Source organism: Anabrus simplex, chromosome 3 (genome assembly GCF_040414725.1).
Source record: "Anabrus simplex isolate iqAnaSimp1 chromosome 3, ASM4041472v1, whole genome shotgun sequence".
Taxonomy (NCBI): domain Eukaryota; kingdom Metazoa; phylum Arthropoda; class Insecta; order Orthoptera; family Tettigoniidae; genus Anabrus; species Anabrus simplex.
Window position 1 is genome coordinate 41,920,620 of NC_090267.1, and position 22,773 is coordinate 41,943,392.

Below are 22,773 nucleotides of genomic sequence, written 5' to 3' on the forward strand. Positions count from 1 at the left end.
TACTGTCCCATGTGGCTATCGTATATGCTGGGGAAACTCATGGGTCAGTCAGACAATGCTTGCCTAGCTTACACATATAATCAGTGCATGTACAGCAAGAGAGAAGAAATCCCGGCCGGGAGAGGTATATGCTGTGTTATGTAGGTAGTTGTGAGGGACCATGTGCGAGTTTCCCTTGATTTTTGATTGATTGGCCAGAATTGTCTGGAGTGTATGTTTTTATCTATAGCCGGGGTGAGACACAGAGGTAGGAGTCTCTAATCTTTGGTCAAAAGATTTAAATATATATCTATTTCCTGTGCGAGGAGCGAGGAGTATGGAAAAGGTTGACTGAGGAGTCATGAGAGCCCTATGCCCAAGGAAAGAAGATACGCGATATGAGACGTAATGAGAGGGCCGAATGCCCAAGGAATTTACGATGAGATGAGTTAGAAGTGATCGTGCCCACAGTCGGCACTCAGCGGTAATAATGAGAAGGGAGAGAATAAAAGTGTATTTCTTGGGAACTCAGCGGTAAGATGATATAAACAAATGAAATGGGCCAGGGATATGTGCCCCGGCTGGCCATGGTAATTGAGAGGGGTCAAGAATCTGCCATGGCTAATGAATGAGTGATGGATGTAGTAGCGAATGACCTTCCCTTCTTTTTTTCTTTGTGAGTGTTTGCTCCTCGCCCTTCACGACAGAACTGGTCCCGCTGTGCTATTATAGTTAAGGTTTGAGGCTATGGGCTTCCCCCGTAAATTACTGTTGTTTAAATGGTTCAAACAAAACACTGCCGTCAATGATAATATCACGGTGATGTAGAAGGTAATTAATAAATGAGTAGGGATCTCCCCCAAATATCCGGTAATATGAGACTGTAGCTAGTCTAGGGACTTTCAGGAATCCACAGTACCTCTCGGTCGGGAGTCGGCCAGTTCGGCCGTGGATCAGGATGGCCCCCTTGAGCGAGCTGCCCCAAGCTTGCGCCTTGGGCCGGAGACAGTGATAACCATGCTGTTTCTTTCTAGGAATGGCTCTCCTGTATGCATGAAGTGTATATATATATATATATATATCTGTGTATGTTGAGTAATTAATGTGCATATATTTTTGAGTTCAAACAGAAACTTTGTACAACGTTGTGTTGTATTGGTGATAGATGAGGAAGTCCGGGGTTTAGCTGAATGGTATGTGTATTTGTCTGTGTATTATGAAAATGTTCCTTTTAATATGGTAATTATGTAGCGTAGGCCCCGGTTATTTTCGTGCTGAGAACAGGAAGTAATATGTGAGTAGGGACATCAGATCATCTCACGGTGTGATCGACAAAATAATATAAAAATGTCATGAACGGTATGAACTAATGAGGAAAGATGAACGATAGAAATCCCAAAACCTCAATTACACCGTTATGCAGACGACGCCCATGGGCGATTCATATTTTAAAGCGATCATTATTTTCTTTTCCTCCCATATGCGGTGAGTTCATTTTATAGAGTCGTATCAATTTCATTAATATTTCATATTTGAATAAATTAGTATTCGTAACCCCTGTTTTATGATTCTTCTCATTTGTTGTGTACCCGCTCAAAGCCTGAGTCCCAACCAGCATTTATCTCAGGGAATGTTACGGTCCGAATTCATCGCAACAAATACTCAATAAAAAAATATTTTGAGATATAAGATTTCAAACTAAATGTAAGGGCGCCATCCAATCAGTACTACAGGGTTGAACGGGACACTCTAATCTTTAACTTTAAGGCTCATCATAAAACACACATATTATTTATATTCAGATCAAAGGAAATTATGAAAGCTCCGTCCTAGGGATGGGGACGGATATTTAAACGGTCACCAAAGGTTTACTATTCCAAAAGAACAAGAACCTGGAACTGTTTCCTTGCAAATGCTAAAGGAGCATTTTATTTAATTAAACAAAATAATTTTTACACACAACAAAATCTGTTGACCCTTGATTTGCCGGTAATTTGGCAAATTATTCCTGAAAAATGAATACATAATATTTATCACTTTTGACCACAGTTCCATTTGGGTGGTAGGACACTTGATATCTGAAGGTATCAGATTTACCCTCGTTAACACCATGACCATATTTGATCATGGACCAATTACCTGTTGGCTAAGAAGGCGCGATCACATGGACCATGTTATCGCCTCCACTTTGATTGAGATGAGACCAACCCGGGAAACTACAAACTCTCCCCGGGTTCCTACCCAAGATATGCTAATCGTTAGTTGAAGGAATACGACAAAGGGACTCTAACCTAATGGTCCAGAGGTAGGGATTTGCCTTCATTTTACACATATTAACTTAACTTATTATTTACAACCAATTGACATGATTACGTTAATTCGCCAGCTGACTTCCCTAGTATCATCCATCATCATCATCAGAAATAATAAGAAAAATAAATAAAATAAAAAGATATTTTATTAATAATAATAATAATAATAATAATAATAATAATTATTATTATTATTATTATTATTATTATTATTATTATTATTATTATTATTTGTGGAGATCATGATTATCGTAACCCGTAATCATCCTCGGAACAATAATTAAATTTTTGCGATGTTTATTTTCATCTGAAATAAATAAAAGTAGCTTCTTTGATTATTCTTCTTCTCCTTCTTGAAATACACTGACTGACAGTGACAATGCAACACCAAGGAGGAGTGGTTCGAAAGGGATGAAAGTTGGGGAAAAACAGAGTCGGCACGGAAGAATAATTGATGTTTATTTCAAACCGATATGCAGGTTACACAATGCGCACGGCATCGACTCAGTAGGATGTAGGACCACCGCGAGCGGCGATGCACGCAGAAACACGTCGAGGTACAGAGTCAATAAGAGTGCGGATGGTGTCCTGGGGGATTGTTCTCCATTCTCTGTCAACCATTTGCCACAGTTGGTCGTCCGTACGAGGCTGGGGCAGAGTTTGCAAACGGCTTCCAAAGAGATCCCACACGTGTTCGATTGGTGAGAGATCCGGAGAGTACGCTGGCCACGGAAGCATCTGTACACCTCGTAGAGCCTGTTGGGAGATGCGAGCAGTGTGTGGGCGGGCATTATCCTGCTGAAACAGAGCATTGTTCAGCCCCTGAAGGTACGCGAGTGCCACCGGCCGCAGCACATGCTGCACGTAGCGGTGGGCATTTAACGTGCCTTGAATACGCACTAGAGGTGACGTGGAATCATACGCAATAGCGCCCCAAACCATGATGCCGCGTTGTCTAGCGGTAGGGCGCTCCACAGTTACTGCCGGATTTGACCTTTCACCACGCCGACGCCACACTCGTCTGCAGTGACAATCACTGACAGAACAGAAGCGTGACTCATCGGAGAACACAACGTTCCGCCATTCCCTCATCCAAGTCGCTCTAGCCCGGCACCATGCCAGGCGTGCACGTCTATGCTGTGGAGTCAATGGTAGTCTTCTGAGCGGACGCCGGGAGTGCAGGCCTCCTTCAACCAATCGACGGGAAATTGTTCTGGTCGATATTGGAAGAGCCAGGGTGTCTTGCACATGCTGAAGAATGGCGGTTGACGTGGCGTGCGGGGCTGCCACCGCTTGGCGGCGGATGCGCCGATCCTCACGTGCTGACGTCACTCGGGCTGCGCCTGGACCCCTCGCAGGTGCCACATGTCCCTGCGCCAACCATCTTCGCCACAGGCGCTGCACCTTGGACACATCCCTATGGGTATCGGCTGCGATTTGACGAAGCGACCAACCTGCCCTTCTCAGCCCGATCACCATACCCCTCGTAAAGTCGTCTGTCTGCTGGAAATGCCTCCGTTGACGGCGGCCTGGCATTCTTAGCTATACACGTGTCCTGTGGCACACGACAACACGTTCTACAATGAATGTCGGCTGAGAAATCACGGTACGAAGTGGGCCATTCGCCAACGCCGTGTCCCATTTATCGTTCGCTACGTGCGCAGCACAGCGGCGCATTTCACATCATGAGCATACCTCAGTGACGTCAGTCTACCCTGCAATTGGCATAAAGTTCTGACCACTCCTTCTTGGTGTTGCATTTGCTCTGCCAGTCAGAGTATTCTCATTATTATTATTATTAGTTAAATATCTCAAATTTTTCATTTCCACTCTCAACATCATTATTATGTCCCAAATATAAAAAAGTATATTCTTCTTCAAAAGAAATAGTTTTTTAATATAATTATTATTATTAATTAAAAAAATAATTTCGCCTGTTACCCGTTAGTCCACTCTTAATATGTTTAATGCATAACCCCTTTTACAATTCCGATTTATTTTGGCACTTATCAATCCAGATATGATTTACTTGGATTATTATTATTATTAATAGTATAATTATTCTTTCGAGAATCTTCATTTTTATTCCCCATCTTTATAATTTAGTCACATACGTTCTCTCCCAAACAGAAATGACCAAGATCCGAATTCACATCGGTCGGGACATAATAGTGTTCGAACCCGCAACCTTATTTTAGTACTGTCGTTAATTCATGGAGACCATATGCTCCTAAGACAATTCTCAAATCCCATAACACCTCGCAGTTGGGCAATTACCTCCAATCTGTGCAAGTATTAAATTATTCCTTCCTTTTCCATTTTGAATCCATTTGTCCATTGGAACTCTTCAAGACATTTTCACTAATTAACCCTCGGTGTGTGGACTCTATTCTGCCACTCATGACACCGGTATATAAATACAACCTCTATGTGGGCCTTAAGATCCATCTATTTCTTCATCAACATCAGTACAATTCATTTTCATTTCGGGCCGGATTTCTGTCCCATAAAACTCCTAATCTCAACCTTTGGCTCAAATCACTCTGGGCATCAAACAGAGCGTGACCATATTATAACAATGCCTATCTCGTTTCTACGACACTTTATTTATGATTATTATGGAGTCCAAAACGTTAAATCAAAAATTAGTGTTAAAACCGGATTCACTGCCCAAATTATAATTATTCACGGCACATGTGATCTCCACATTTAAATTACTTTAATTTGCAATCATTCTATCCAACTAGGCCCGTGCCTTTATTCTGAAAGATTATTATCAAACACGCCTTTACACATTACCAAATTTTAATGTACTACTTCGACACTTGTACAGATTATTATTATTTTGTCCACTGGCGAACTTCGCGATATTTACAAACAAATCAATGGACTTCATTCCGTCCCACAACTATTTAAATCACTTGGCAATCCTACCTCTGGATTATCTTAACAACATGCCTTAATATCTATAAAAGTTCCGATAACGGAAAAACACTTTGGAAGCACTTCTAAATGAATATTAACATTATCTTTACGTGAAACGTGCTCCATATCATATCAAACAACTGAAGCACTTGAATGAACAACTCAACCCTACTATACTCTATTTAATAATCAAAATTATGATGAGTGCTCGATCTAATCATGTACATATTAATTTGTCCCTTTGTCTATCTATCTTTGAATTTATACGAGCCGGAAACGGCTCGTTTCACAATCAAGTTACCATGATAAAATAATATGATTTCCTCCCAATAACGAAAGCAATCTACAAATATGTTAAAAAGTTACTTATCTCTGCCATCTCTGCCATTGTAGTCTGCTAAAACCGGATGAGAAGCCATTGCCCCTCCGGGTTTTAGCAATGCATTCCACTGGTATTCATGCCAGCCTGAAGAATTAATCCTTGACCCTTTTCAACTTTACACATTTTGAATAAAAACAAATAAATTAACTGTAGCACGTTGGAATAATTTCCACCCTAAATTCTACTCACAAAATTTACACTCTCGGCCTTGTATCTAGCTCACATAATGTAGATATACATTCTTCATTCCTTTCCCGGACACTAGGAACATGGGATACCTCGGGATTCCCTTTACAACGGCCCGTGCGCGCACTTGAATTTCCCGTCTCACGTTCGTGTAGCTGACCATGTATCAGTTTAGAATCGACTGTTTACTAGGTGATATAAACACTCGTGAGCGTTCTCATGTAACGCACTTCCTAATCTGTTGGTAGAATCTCACACTCCGTAAGTTATGCTTTACTGAGTCCTGTCTATTTGAAACACTTCATACTAGTATACTGCTCAAGACTGTAATATGAGCTACATCACGTCATGAATCACTGTACTATGTAACAATATAATACTTCGAACCCTACTCCACGAGTAAGTACACACACGCACCCCTGTCGTAATCACGGCTCGAACAAAATATCAGAAGTTGTCAAGCACCCCTGGCGTGGTGACCGCTCGAACGCTTTGTCAATAGTAGTTAAGCACCACTGGCGTGGTGACTGCCCGAACACTTTGTCAGAAGTAGTTGTCAGTCCTTGTCCACGACCTCATATTTATACTTGTATCCCCTCTCTTCCGAGTTCTCCGGAGTTCATCTTGGGACGCGCAGTCCCGATATCTTCATACGACACTTTGCGGTTTGGCCCGTGGCTTTAATATATGATCCAATGATGTAATTATGTTCTCAAATGCTCTATACCAATTCTCAACTATTATCGTTCGCTGGTAATGGATATATTCGCGAATTTAGCTGCCGTATCCCGGCTCGGGATTTCGCGCTCTTTTGTGGCTTCCTTTGCCTTCAGCCAATCAACGAATAGCGTCCATGAATTCTCAGAATTACACCATGCAATCTCCCGCAATTATTAAATTTTATAAGTTTTATGGCATAGTAAGGCTCCTAAATTCCACTTTATTCTGAATTGATAATTCACTTCCTTCTATCAGTTTAATCCACGGAGTTAGCCTCGCTAGTGCTTCTTACAATACGAAGTTGTCGCCTTGCTTTGGTCAAGTGAATTTTTCCATTGGTCCACCTAAACCACCTGACCGGGAAGGCTCATATTTTTTTCTTCCAGTGCCAACCCCGCGTTCAACTCCCGCTAGTTACATGGAGATACCCGGCCATCATTTCTCAGAAATTTGCACAAGGCTCTCTGCGCTCTTCTCACTACCAATTCGGCCCGGGACTATGAAAACCTTCCGCAACTAGTCAACAACTCGTACCTTTCTCTTTCCCCCTTGTCACGATTTCTGAGAATTCTAATTCTGCTGATCATTGTTTTTGTTAATCTCAGTGGAGACAACAGTCTGTGGTATAGTGAAACCTGCCATCACGGCCTGGCCTGTTCTTACTGTATGTACAGTACGATCTTCTTGCTTCTGAAAATGAAATATATATTCCTCCATAACTAATTATAATTGCATGACGCTTATCACACCCCCACCAGGGCGCATTATTTCCCACGCTACGTTTTAAAATTTTGTGCATACATGAAATTTTTAATAACTTTGGAATCACTATAGCGTCATCAATTGTTTTCTGACATCCTTCTAAACTCAATCAGTTCCTTGGCTTCAACAATCTCGTTCCGTCGTTGATGATTCTCCTTTCGAAGTTCCTTGTTCTCTTGTTCTATCTGACGAATCATTGCCATGAACTCCAGGACGTCGCTGTCTGGGTTTCCACATTCTGAACATGTTCCGCTATTGATGTAGGCCGGATCATTTGGACATCTACTTACATGGATCCTTCTTCTCCTATGGCATCTTCTTCTTCATCTCCTTCCCCGTCTTCTTCTCCCTCATCTTCTTCGTCTTCTCCCCCTTCTTCTCAATCCGCCTCGTCTCCTACTCAAACTGTCTTGTTTTTCTTCTGGCCCCTAGTTGACGTTCGTTGATGAACCTAGGGTCATTTGGATTCAGCGAGCAACCACCTTCATTTTGAAGCATCGGTGATCTGTCCGTGCAGGATGCGTTCCTATCCCCTTTGCGAACGCCATTAGCATCTTTACTCCAATAATCTTCAAGATACCGCTTTGAATCCTGCTCCAGTTCCTCCATGTTCTGTATGGACGCCTCTATGTAGGGTTTCTCTTTATCACGATCCCACACACTACATGACCTGTCTTCCTTTCCGCCTTGATTCCATTATGACATCCTTCCATTTCCTGTTGATTTCATCAATATCTCTCCTACTCTTCTGCTGTCGATTTTCTGATTCATTACATGCATTCTGGCGATCTCTGTACTGGGCTTGGGCACGTCCTGGGTACGGGTAAGATCGACTGTCATTCCTCCTTCCCTCGTATCTTCGGTATCCCCTATATCTCTGGAAGTTTCCCGGGTACTGCGGTCTTCCTTTCTCCTGAAATGTCCCTCGGTTGTTCCATGGTCTATGTTGCCAATTTTGCTCATACGTTCTCCCCCTAGAAGTTGTTAGTTCACGACTGGTGTTCGTGCTCTTGTCTCTAGTGTACTCTGTTTTCGGGCTTGTCCCCATTTCAATATTATTGACTTGCGGCTCTGACGATCTTTGGTGCCTACCATTTCCGTGATGGGTCGTCTGGTCAAGTTGCCTTAACAGACTTTCCGCCTGTACTGCAGTGCGTACATTAGAAGCAATCAGCATTCGCTGAATTTCGAACGGCAACTGCTTCGCAATAGCACTTATGAGCTCGGTCTCACAGACCGGATTGTCCAACTCGCGCATTTTATGAAATTGTGCGGTAAAGTACTCGGAGTACTTTGTTGGCGCAGAAGTAGAGTATCGTCTCGAGTATAACTCTAACCCGAGATTCTGCTGCGACTCCATACTCCAATACTTCTGTAAAAAGGCTTGGCGGAACCCCATGAAGTCATCAAAGGTGTAAAGAAACGCCCTAAACCAAATCGCTGGCGCTCCGTCCAGAAAAATGTCCACTGTCCGCAGTTGTATTTCGGTAGGTATCATGTGCTCTTGGATGTAATTTGTGATCTCCCTGATGAACCATTTTGGCGTGATTTGCCCTCGAGAATGGAACTCGGGAGGTTTGTCATCTGACATCCTAATAAAATGAACTATAGGAGACGTCGCATGGTTCGCAGAAGCCGACGATGATCCGTCTCCCATGTGGAGTTTCGAACCTGTCGTATCAGCTGCCGTTTTCCTCCTTCATCCTGTTCAACCCTCTGTTCTCTGGGGTCTCGAACTCCCTATACTCTAGGTTAAAGTCTCGAGTACCGGACCTGTCCTCGTGCGTTTTTAACAGTTCAGCTTCCTTCCTCAGTTCATCTATTTTATCCGCGTTGACATCCGCAATGAACTTAGTCTTAAACTGTCTCTCCACGCACTCTTCCAGTTTACTGCCTAGTTTTCGTTCCAACTCTTCGGTTTCCTGCTCCCGTATTTCAAGTGCTTCGGTCGCTTTGATCAGCTTATCATTTATATCTTCACAAGCCTCCAACCTGTGATCTAGACTTTCGATCCGGACTCCTGCATCCTCTAATTTGGTTGAAACCAAACGATTATTTTTGAGGGATTCTACTTCTGACTCCAGAACCGAAACCTTCGCTTCAATACGTTGGTGGTCAGTACGTAGCGTTTCCACGTTTTTCACTATCTCGTCAGTTTTCCGTGCGGCTTGAATGATATGGCCTTGGATCTGAGACCTAATCTCCTCCCGTCCTAGCCGACATTCCTCTCGCATTTTGTCATTCTGTGCCTTTGACTCATCACGATCAGCTGACATCTGGGTCGTGATTTCGTTGTGTCCTGCCACGAGCCTTTCCCTGATTTCGTTACGATCCTCCAATGCTTCGGACCTAACTCGCTCTACCCTCTCGGTCACTCGGATAAGACTTGAATCGAAATGTTCTTTCATATCCTCCTTCATCTTATGACACGCTTCGCGTACCTGGCCTACCCCTCGGGTAAATTCACGTTCGTAATTTCGACACGCGGCCCGCACTTCACTTATTTGCTCCACTAACTCCATCTTACTATTATCACAAGTGATCCGCATTTCTTCAAATTTCTACTCCATACACTTATTACTTTGTTCTATAGACCTATTAGTTTGTTCGATAGACTGTTTTAAAGAATCATTACATTGTTCAATGGACCTATTGGTTTGTTCGATAGACTGTTTTAAAGAATCATTATTTTGCTCCATAGACTGTTTTAAAGAATTGTTGGACTGTTCCACACACCTATTAGTTTGTTCATTAGACCTTAAGTTCAAGAGCCATAGCCCTCATCATATCCGCAAACGTAAGCGATTCTTCCTCTCCTACATGTCCATCCTGGGATATCTCCCCCTCTACATCAGACATTATGAATTTATATAATAACAAATTAGGGCCAAACGGCTCCTCGCCCTACAGCACTACGTTTAAATGTTGGTCAAGGTCCTATCATCTAACGGTTCAATACTCGAATTAAATTTCTATTTTCTTACCACAATTTATATTCAATCACTCGTATCATACGAGTGGCATAAGGACAACAATTCTTGCTTGGTTTCATCCAGAATAAATACGTGTCAGACACATATAGAAATTAATTTTAAAACTGTTATGTCAAACACCACCTAGAAATTTAGACATAACACAGCCGTCTTGTAGCTTTAAATCTGAAATTAATAAATTCTCGTCGACACAGTTCCAGTTCTCATTCCTGTATCAACTTGGAGTTTGGTACTCAGTATTAATTTTACCATATTTTCCTTGTTCCTACAATATACTCATACTGCCCTTTGGTGACCAAAGTGTGGAGCCTCCACGTTCGCAGATATAAAATCGCATCAGAAAATTTACCAAAAAAATATTTTACTAACTGATGAGCCCAACAACCTACTTCTATCATCCTATAAAATGAGTCCCGTTCGGAAATTACTACTAGCCTATGGTATGTTAATGAATTTCTGAACCCAATGACCGAATAAATAAATTAAAAACCAAGTGAAATGTAAACAACAAATTTAATAAAAAACGTATTATAATAATGGGGTCATCTCGTACACTAAATGATGCCATCACTATTTACATTTACCTTCCTAGATCTGAATAAATGCTTCCCAAATACGCATAACCGTGATGCGGTCTATAATTAATTCAAATACCCCGATTGGGTTTAATCATGATGTAATCCGTCCTAAATGTTTTAAGTCCCACGATTGGGTCTAACTATTATCCAATCCGTCCCTTAGTTGTGTGACATGATGTCGCTAATGCAACAAAGTTTCGGTTTTTTTGCAAAAATTAAATTAAAGTCACACGTTTCTCAAGCATGATGCAATCAGCCCCACGTTGGGCGCCATGATGTACCCGCTCAAAGCCTGAGTCCCACCCAGCATTTATCTCAGGGAGTGTTACGGTCCGAATTCATCGCAACTAATACTCAATAAAAAATTACTTTGAGATATAAGATCTCAAACTAAATGTAAGGGCGCCATCCAATCAGTACTACGGGGTTGAACGGGACACTCAAATCTTTAACTTTAAGGCACATCATAAAACACACAAATTATATATATTCAGATCAAAGGAAATTATAAAGGCTCCGTCCTAGGGATGGGGACGTATATTTAAACGGTCACCAAAGGTTTACTATTCTACAAGAACAAGAACCTGGAACTGTTTCCTTGCAAATGCTAAAGGAGCATTTTATTTAAGTAAACAAAATAATTTTTACACAAAACAAAATCTGTTGACCCTTGATTTGCCGGTAATTTGGCAAATTATTCCTGAAAAATGATTACATAATATTTATCACTTTTGACCACCCTTCCATTTGGGCGGTAGAACCGGTGATATCTGAAGGTATCAGATTTACCTTCGTTAACACTATGACCATACTTGATCATGGACCAATTACCTGTTGGCTAAGGAGGCGCGATCACATGGACCATGTTATCAACTCCACTTTGATTGAGATGACACCAACCCGGGAAACTACAAACTCTCCCCGGGTTCCTAATCAAGATATGCTAATCGTTAGTTGAAGGAATACGACAAAGGAACTCAAACCTAATGGTCCAGATGTAGGGATTTGCCTTCATATTACACATATTAACTTAACTTATTATTTACAACCAATTGACATTATTACGTTAATTCGCCAGCTGACTTCCCTAGTATCATCCATCATCATCATCAGAAATAATAAGAAAAATAAAAAAATAAAAAATATTTTATTAAATATTATTATTATTATTATTATTATTATTATTATTATTATTATTATTATTATTATTATTATTATTATTATTTGTGGAGATCATGATTATCGTAACCCGTGATCATCCTCGAAATAATATTTCAACTTTTCGCGATGTTTATTTTCATCTGAAATAAATGAAAGTAGCTTCTTTGATTATTCTTCTTCTCCTCATTCAAATATTCTCATTATTATTATAAGTTATAAATCTCAATTTTTTCATTTCAACTCCCAACATCATTATTATGTCCAAAATATAAAAAAAGTAATTTCTTCTTCTTCAAAAAATAGTTTTTTAAATATATATTTATTTTTATTATTATAAATTTTAAAAAAATAATTTTGCCTGTTACATGGTAGTCCACTCTTAATATGTTTAACGCATAACCCCTTTTACAATTCCGATTTGTTTTGGCACTAATCAATCCAGATATGATTTACCTGGAATATTATTATTATTAATAGTATTATTATTCTTTCGAGAATCTTTATTTTTATTCCCCATCTTTATAATTTAGTCACATACGTTCTCTCCCAAACAGCAATCACCAAGATCCGAATTCACATCGGTCGGGACATAATAGTGTTCGAACCCGCAACCTTATTTTCGTACTGTCGTTAATTCATGGAGACCATATGCTCCTAAGACAATTCTCAAATCCCATAACACCTCGCAGTTGGGCAAATACCTCCAATCTGTGCAAGTATTAAATTATTCCTTCCTTTTCCATTTTGAAGTCCATTTGTCCATTGGAACTCTTCAAGACATTTTCACTAATTAACCCTCGGTGTGTGGACTCTATTCTGCCACTCAAGACACCGGTATATAAATACAACCTCTATGTGGGCCTTAAGTTCCATCTATTTCTTCATCAACATCAGTACAATTCACTTTCATTTCGGGCCGGATTTCTGTCCCATAAAACTCCAAATCTCAACCTTTGGCTCAAATCACTCTGGGCTTCAAACATAGCGTGACCATATTATCAAAATGCCTATCTCGTTTCTACGACAATTTATTTATGATTATTATGGAGTCCAAAACGTTAAATCAAAAATTAGTGTTAAAACCGGATTCACAGCCCAAATTATAATTATTCACGGCACATGTGATCTCCACATTTAAATTACTTTAATTTGCAATCATTCTATCCAACTAGGCCCGTGCCTTTATTCTGAAAGATTATTATTAAACACGCCTTTACACATTACCAAATTTTAATGTACTACTTCGACACTTGTACAGATTATTATTATTTTGTCCACTGGCGAACTTCGCGATATTTACAAACAAATCAATGGACTTCATTCCGTCCCACAACTATTTAAATCACTTGGCAATCCTACCTCTGGATTATCTTAACAACATGCCTTAATATCTATAAAAGTTCCGATAACGGAAAAACACTTTGGAAGCACTTCTAAATGAATATTAACATTATCTTTACGTGAAACGTGCTCCATATCATATCAAACAACTGAAGCACTTGAATGAACAACTCAACCCTACTATACTCTATTTAATAATCAAAATTATGATGAGTGCTCGATCTAATCATGTACATATTAATTTGTCCCTTTGTCTATCTATCTTTGAATTTATACGAGCCGGAAACGGCTCGTTTCACAATCAAGTTACCATGATAAAATTATATGATTTCCTCCCAATAACGATAGCAATCTACAAATATGTTAAAAAGTTACTTATCTCTGCCATCTCTGCCATTGTAGTCTGCTAAAACCGGATGAGAAGCCATTGCCCCTCCGGGTTTTAGCAATGCATTCCACTGGTATTCATGCCAGCCTGAAGAATTAATCCTTGACCCTTTTCAACTTTACACATTTCGAATAAAAACAAATAAATTAACTGTAGCACTTTGGAATAATTTCCACCCTAAATTCTACTCACAAAATTTACACTCTCGGCCTTGTATCTAGCTCACATAATGTAGATATACATTCTTCATTCCTTTCCCGGACACTAGGAACATGGGATACCTCGGGATTCCCTTTACAACGGCCCGTGCACGCACTTGAATTTCCCGTCTCACGTTCGTGTAGCTGACCAGGTATCAGTTTAGAATCGACTGTTTACTAGGTGACATAAACACTCGTGAGCGTTCTCATGTAACGCACTTCCTAATCTGTTGGTAGAATCTCACACTCCGTAAGTTATGCTATACTGAGTCCTGTCTATTTGAAACACTTCATACTAGTATACTGCTCAAGACTGTAATATGAGCTACATCACGTCATGAATCACTGTACTATGTAACAATATAATACTTCGAACCCTACTCCACGAGTAAGTACACACTCGCACCCCTGTCGTAATCACGGCTCGAACAAAATATCAGAAGTTGTCACGCACCCCTGGCGTGGCGACCGCTCGAACGCTTTGTCAAAAGTAGTTACGCACCACAGGCGTGGTGACCGCCCGAACACTTTGTCAGAAGTAGTTGTCAGTCCTTGCCCACGACCTCATATTTATACTTGTATCCCCTCTCTTCCGCGTTCACCGGAGTTCATCTTGGGACGCGCAGTCCCGATATCTTCATACGACACTCTGCGGTTTGGCCCGTGGCTTTAATATATGATCCAATGATGTAATTATGTTCTCAAATGCTCTATACCAATTCTCAACTATTATCGTTCGCTGGTAATGGATATATTCGCGAATTTAGCTGCTGTATCCCGGCTCGGGATTTCGCGCTCTTTTGTGGCTTCCTTTACCTTCAGCCAATCAACGAATAGCGCCCATGAATTCTCAGAATTACACCATGCAATCTCCCGCAATTATTAACTTTTTATAAGTTTTATGGTATAGTAAGGCTCCTAAATTCCACTTTATTCTGAATTGATAATTCACTTCCTTCTATCAGTTTAATTCACGGAGTTAGCCTCGCTAGTGCTTCTTACAATACGAAGTTGTCGCCTTGCTTTGGTCAAGTGAATTTTTCCATTGGTCCACCTAAACCACCTGACCGGGAAGGCTCATATTTTTTTTCTTCCAGTGCCAACCCCGCGTTCAACTCCCGCTAGTTACATGGAGATACCCGGCCATCATTTCTCAGAAATTTGCACAAGGCTCTCTGCGCTCTTGTCACTACCTATTCGGCCCGGGGCAATGAAAACCTTCCGCAACTAGTCAACAACTCTTGCATTTCTCTTTCCCCCTCGTCACGATTTCTGAGAATTCTAATTCTGCTGTTCATTGTTTTTGTTAATCTCAATGGAGACAACAGTCTGTGGTATGGTGAAACCTGCCATCTCGGCCTGGCCTGTTCTTACTGTATGTACAGTACGATCTTCTTGCTTCTGAAAATGAAATATATATTCCTCCATAACTAATTATAATTGCATGACACTTATCACACCCCCACCAGGGCGCAGTAGCCGTTCTAAGCAGTATCCAGTAGGCATTTGAACCCAGAGATCCTACTTTCATATTATCTACATAAGGCTCCATCTTCAGTATTTGTTTCTTTTTTTTCTTTCTTTGGAACGTACCACTCCCCAAGTGCTCATGCTGCCGGGCCAGCACAGAAAGTAGGAAGTGGAGCGGTTCGAAGCTCGTTTAAGCAAATCGACCCGCTCTTCAATCCAATCTCATGTGTAGGTGTTTACCCCGTTACGTGGAGGCATTCTTATGCGTGGGTCATCCATTCGAGGCCCGGAAGGGTGTATACTTGGCGCCCTCCGTGGCAGGCCTTGTTTATAGTTTACGCTGGAGCATTTTTAGTAAGAGAGAGGCCGCCCACAGGGAGGATAGTGTGCTATGATGGAGTCAAATTGCCAGGTTCGTGCCACAATCTGATTACACTTGGTATCGAACGGTTTGGCAGTTATTTGAAATGGAGTACCCGCCACGTAACCGAACGGATGGAGTAGTTAAACACATGTCCGAAGTGCTAAGATTCATAAGTATAGATTGGATACTGCAATGGTTGTTCAGATTGTGTGATACTCAGCAGGACTCTCATGTTCATCGTACGGGTGTGCGTAAGTCACAACTCGTGATGATAACTCACACAAGATCAGCCATGAAAGGGAGCGACGTGAATAATAAATAGGATAGGAAAATGACAAGAACAGAAAAATCATGTGTCCAGTTTAAGTGGTAATCCGCATGAGTGTCACTCATAAATTAAAATTGGTACCCGGGACAGAATATGAAGTTGTCATTTCTTTGGTAGACAATGTTATGGTTCTCTCAGTGTGAGGTTAAAACGGCCTGCAAAATTCTTCAAATTTCGCTATTTACGGGTATCAGCCAAAGATTGTGCGCTGAGGTAACGAAATTTGGCCGATATAAATATATTTTCGAGAGGGCTTTAGACGCCGCGGATGAGAGCAAGGTACCTCAACCCATACTCTAATTTTTGCGCAGTGACGGATGCGATATTGCCAGTTTGAGACGGGTAATTGTCTGCTAACGTTATCTTATCAGTCTCAAGGTGATAACATCCATTTGTCACTGGGTAAGCCATGTTTCCGGCATACGTAAAATCGAGCCCGCGGTAGGCCGCGCGCGAGACTGGAAAATTTATTCCCGGTTAAAAGGGCTAACGTAGAATCAGTATTATTATTGTTATTATTATTGTCGTGTGATATGATGAAATTTCCTATACAATGAACTGTGACCTTAATATGGTAGGGGACGTGACATTAGCCGTTTGCAGGCTCAGTTTGGATTGATTTGTTGGAATTTCGAGTAAAGATATGTCGCGCTGAAATTTATATTTTTTTAAAAAATTGAATGTATCTATGCTTTCTGTCGATCACCGGTGGTCAATTTTCTGCCCACGGGAGATCCGCTTTCTCCAAAATTTAATTTAATATGGACGTGCAGGTCATGAGAGAAATGATGTGCCAATTGTTTGCAGAACACAAGGAAGGTTCAAAGGAACAGTTAGAGAGAATGACGGAACGTGCAAATCAGCAGGCAGCGGATGTTAAAGCGCAGTTGGCGGAACAGGGGAAAACTTTAAAGGAACATTTCGAAGAACAATTAGGCAAGCAGGCAGCAGGCTTTAAGGCGCAGTTTGACAGGCAGTCAGAGCTTCGCCAGGCTCAGGTGGCTACGAATAAGGCTTCGTTAGACGAGCTCGCAGAGGATATGAGATTAGGTCGTGAACGTAGTGACGAGAACGCCGCGAGACTGGAGGCAAAGATGACCGAGGCGTTAGAAGTGGGAGGTTAGAGGACGTCATCCAGCAATTAAAGCAAGTGGAGATTAGGGTGACAAATAGGATCGACGTGACGGACACAAGGGAAACCGCGTGCGAGGAAGAGATGGAGAAGGTGAGCACCCGCGTAGAGGATGTTGCAAGAGATGTGCAGGATACCAAGGCGGAAGTCCAAGAACTAAGGACGCAGACGACGGAGTCCCTCAACAAAGTGGCGAATGAACTCAGTGACAGCTTAGCCCAAGTGCAGGATACTGCGACAACCAAATTCAAGGAGGTCCAGACGCATATGTACGATGAGGTCGAGAAGCTACGGAAGGAGATGACCGAAGAAATGGGAGTCGGACGGATCTGTAAAGTTTCTACAGAACATATAGTGAAAGGAGATAGGAACAACGGAGTAGAGAAGATGGCCACTAAAAGGGATACCGAAATAGACGCATCCGAAACCCAGGGTGACGTCGAGATAGATGAAACTGACATACGGCGACCACCAGGCTCGGAGATGAGTGACATGGCTGGCGGAGTGTACTCAAGAGTGGAAGAGATAATAGATGACGTCGTGATAAGCCATCTGGAGTCGAGAGAAGAAGTAGAAACTGAATTGGTAGGAGCAGGAACAGCTAGAACGGCTAATGACATAGAATCGACAGTTGGAGGTACTGTGGAGTCGAACTCAGGACTAGAAGTTATGGAGTAACGCGTACATCAGGCAGAGATCGAACCAAAACCAGAAGACTTAGGGGAAAGAGATGCGAACCCGGATGTCGAAAAGAAGTTCGAGATGGAAAGGTCAAAGAATGGAGCCAGGGAGTGTGACTCGCTAATGGACATATCAGTAGCCATGGAACAGACTGACACAAACTGCTGGGAGCAGGTAGTGAACTCCAAAGAAGAAAGGAAAGCATTGGGTCATCTGGGAGCAGAGCTGAAAGAAGGGGGCGAGCTATCTTTAAGTACCCAGGCCATTGTGAGTGGACGAGAGGCGACAGGCGTATCCCTAGCTTATAATGAAAAAAGATCGCCAATGGAAATGTGATGGGAGACGTAAGCACGAACGCTAATTCTCGTACGGAGATAAGTGAACGGGTGCTGAAGAACAAACAGTTTCAACCGGCTGGAGAATCGAACTGGGTATCTCAGCCCAGAGGACGGAAGAAGAAGAAGTCAGGTCGACGTAAAGGACGATACCGCTACAAGTACGGATGGTTCGCTAGACGGAGAAAGCTGCAGTTAAGAGAGGAGCGACGCTACGGAAGAATCATGATATCGCGACCAGTGAAGCGCACCTTACGTAATAATAGAGCTCGGAAGAAGGAGGACCGGTGCACCTACGGGAACGTCAGCGCAGGAAGGAAGAAGGAAGGAAAGAATTGTGAACCTAATCCTAAGGAATGCAGAGGCAGGGGTATCCAATTGGACACTCACGTCTCAGATTACGGTCCCGGAGGACGAAGAGAGGACCTACAGGATTGATGGCGAATTGCGGTCGCACGAGGAACTGTATATTATGTAAATAAATTTCACCATAATTGTAGGCAAATTATTTTTCGCCACATATTTTAAAGGGGTCACGAATATATATTAATTATGCATCAGATGAGACCAAGCTGGTATCAGCGGGAGCCCAGAAAGAGTAAAACTGAACTTGTGTGAAGACAAGGGTGCAAGATGTCCAGGCATAGGCCGAGAAGTGTATGACGGCGAGGAGTTATTACCATAGTTTGAAGAACTTTACATCGGACCGTATAGGATAATCCAGAACCTAGAGAATAATGCCTACAAAGTACAGTCAATGGATGGGAGAACAGAGGCCACTTACAATGCTGCGAATCTCAAACTTTACCACGCCCCAGGACAACACCCTGAAGAAGGTCCGGAGGAAGAAGAACCATCAGAAGCCGAGGATAACGAGGACAACCCGGATCCAATGGAAGAAATGGAAGCCGATGAAGAAGATGATGCCGTGAATCACATTGTTTTGGAAGAAGGGAGCGAGTCCGAGGCATCAGTCTGTGAAGATTGTCCAGAATGCTCTGAGAGGACCGGTCTTAGGAACGCTTTAATTATCTGTGCTACCAGATACACCTGGAGAACACAGAGTTGACCGAGAAGGTCTACAAGTTACGCGAACATCACCAGTGATTACTTTCCGAGACAGTTGAAAAAAAGAAAAATACCTAGTTCGTGATTTTTCTTTGATGAAGCAAGGGGAGAATGAAACCGTACAGTGTCCTGTACAGCTCATTGGAATTATAGGTGCCTTTCTACTTCATTAAAATCACTCCTGAAGGTCGCGTCATTGGTATTAGTATGGGCGATGGGGATCGAGCGGCGTCCGGCCAGAATGGAACCCGAGAAAGAGCGCTTGGAAAACAAAGGGAAGACTGAGCAGGAGCCAAGCCCCCGCGACAAAAAACCTCTCAACATGCACAGAGAGCTAGAAGAGGACGCGATGCTGGAGTAGTCAGATACGCCCCGAGGTGTGGCTTAGCTTCCCAGAGTTCCAAACTAACATAAGGAACTTCCGGTTTTTTATGCACGTGTTACGGGTGCCAACGTCGGATTTTGTCGTGTAAAAATGTGATGATATTTTGATCCAGACATAGGAAAATTATGTGAGACACACCAATGAATAGAGCTTAATTTTCTGCGTTTCCCAGACTAAAAATATGTAATAATTTATTCAGGGAAATAAATGAGGTCACCAGCTGTCCAGATTTAATATATTACTAACACATGTGACGCGAGAGCGTAATCCACGCCAAGAGGCGCGCTCAAAGATGACTCCATCCCCCAAGGGACGCTAATGAATTAATCAAAGGCGGGAAGCAAATTGCATAAAACCTGCCGATCGTAGGTACAGCACGCCTTGCTCAAATGAAAGAGGAGATAGAGGGCCACAAGATGCACTATTTAAATGTCTTCAATTCTTGGTATGAAAGGAGCTCTTGTCCTTAATGAACCTTGAACGTTTACGCCCTAAGGCTTCCGGCGGGGAAAATAATATAGGCCGGGCTGGCCATCGCAGAAGACAGTTCTTTGCGTGTCGTTGAGAAGGGACAGTGTGTCCCGTGGTGCTCCAGTTTTACAGTCCGAACCCATTGACCGCTTACTAAGAGTGTTATTGTGTCCGTCGCGGCCGTGAAGTACATAGCGTTTGTGAAGTGTAAACGGGAGGAAAAACGAGCCTAGGTGAATTGTCTCTGTGCCGCGTGTCAAATTAGTTAATCCGAGAGCATAATTCACAAACGAGTAGCGGAAGTCGGCTGGGACAGTGCCGGCTTAAATGTGTCAGGGATGTTAATAAATTGGTATCACCCAAAGTGTTACTCTGAATCAGAGTGCTCGAGTCTCGTGAGCCACCCGATCCCTGCCGTGAACGCGCCCGCCGTGATTTGAAAGACCTGCTTATTCTTGGTGTAAACTCTGGAAATAGAGGCCGTGTGACGAGTGGTGAAGTGTTACCCATTTTGGATTACTGTAAGATTTCAGCTGTGAACGAGTTCCCCAGGATGTCGGACTTGTATGGACCAGGGATGAAGGACGACACGCCTGCCTCCAGCCCCGGGGTCATGCAGCACTAAACTCCACCACGGGTCTCCCGTGGAAGGAAAAACAACGGCCACCAAACAGATGAGTGATGTCCAAATCTAATTTCTTAAGCATGATAATGTAACCGGGGATAGGATTAGCTTTCTTTTGTAAATATCAAAATGTTGTAAGATAATGCATGTCCTAATATGGAAATTTTATTGATCTTTATAATTTTGAAGTAAATTCAAGGGAGCTGAATTCCCGGACAACCCATTTTTTTCGTAATGATTAGCTTATCGTGAGGGTTATATTTTTAGTAATATGTAGAATGTCCTAGCAAATATGGGAAAAAGGTTAGGAGAATATTTGAGTTCCCCTTAGGGGTGGCTGGAACAATAATGCTGGCGAGCAGGGAAAACCATGTCAAAATGTTGTTAGTTACTGTCCCATGTGGCTATCGTATATGCTGGGGAAACTCATGGGTCAGTCAGACAATGCATGCCTAGCTTACACATATAATCAGTGCATGTACAGCAAGAGAGAAGAAATCCCGGCCGGGAGAGGTATATGCTGTGTTATGTAGGTAGTTGTGAGGGACCATGTGCGAGCCTCCCTTGAGTTTTGATTAATTGGCCAGAATTGTCTGGAGTGAATGTTTTTATCTATAGCCGGGGTGAGACACAGAGGTAGGAGTCTCTAATCTTTGGTCAAAAGATTTAAATATATATCTATTTCCTGTGCGAGGAGCGAGGAGTATGGAAAAGGTTGACTGAGGAGTCATGAGAGCCCTATGCCCAAGGAAAGAAGATACGCGATATGAGACGTAATGAGAGGGCCGAATGCCCAAGGAATTTACGATGAGATGAGTTAGAAGTGATCGTGCCCACAGTCGGCGCTCAGCGGTAATAATGAGAAGGGAGAGAATAAATGTGTATTTCTTGGGAACTCAGCGGTAAGATGATATAAACAAATGAAATGGGCCAGGGATATGTGCCCCGGCTGGCCATGGTAATTGAGAGGGGTCAAGAATCTGCCGTGGCTAATGAATGAGTGATGGATGTAGTAGCGAATGACCTTCCCTTCTTTTTTTCTTTGTGAGTGTTTGCTCCTCGCCCCTCACGACAGAGCTGGTCCCGCTGTGCTATTATAGTTAAGGTTTGAGGCTATGGGCTTCCCCCGTAAATTACTGTTGTTTAAATGGTTCAAATAAAACACTGCCGTCAATGATAATATCACGGTTATGTAGAAGGTAATTAATAAATGAGTAGGGATCTCCCCCAAATATCCGGTAATATGAGACTGTAGCTAGTCTAGGGACTTTCAGGAATCCACAGTACCTCTCGGTCGGGAGTCGGCCAGTTCGGCCGTGGATCAGGATGGCTCCCTTGAGCGAGCTGCCCCAAGCTTGCGCCTTGGGCCGGAGACAGTGATAACCATGCTGTTTCTTTCTAGGAATGGCTCTCCTGTATGCATGAAGTGTGTATATATATATCTGTGTATGTTTAGTAATTAATGTGCATATATTTTTGAGTTCAAACAGAACCTTTGTACAACGTTGTGTGGTCTTGGTTATAGATGAGGAAGTCCGGGGTTTAGCTAAATGGTATGTGTGTTTGTCTGTGTATTATGAAAATGTTTCTTTTAATATGGTAATTATATAGCGTAGGCCCCGGTTATTTTCGTGCTAAGAACAGGAAGTAATATGTGAGTAGGGACATCAGATCATCTCATTGTGTGATCGACAGAATAAAATATGAGAATGTCATGAACGGTATGAACTAATGAGGAAAGATGAACGATAGAAATCGCAAAACCTCAATTACACCGTTATGTAGACGACGCCCATGGGCGATTCATATTTTAAAGTGATCACTATTTTCTTTTCCTCCCATATGCGGAGAGTTCATTGTATAGAGTTGTATCAATTTCTTTAATATGTCATATTTGAATAAACTAGTATTCGTAACCCGTATTTTATGATTCTTGTCATTTGTAGCAGTGCTAAGCAGTATCCAGTAGGCACTTGAACCCAGAGAT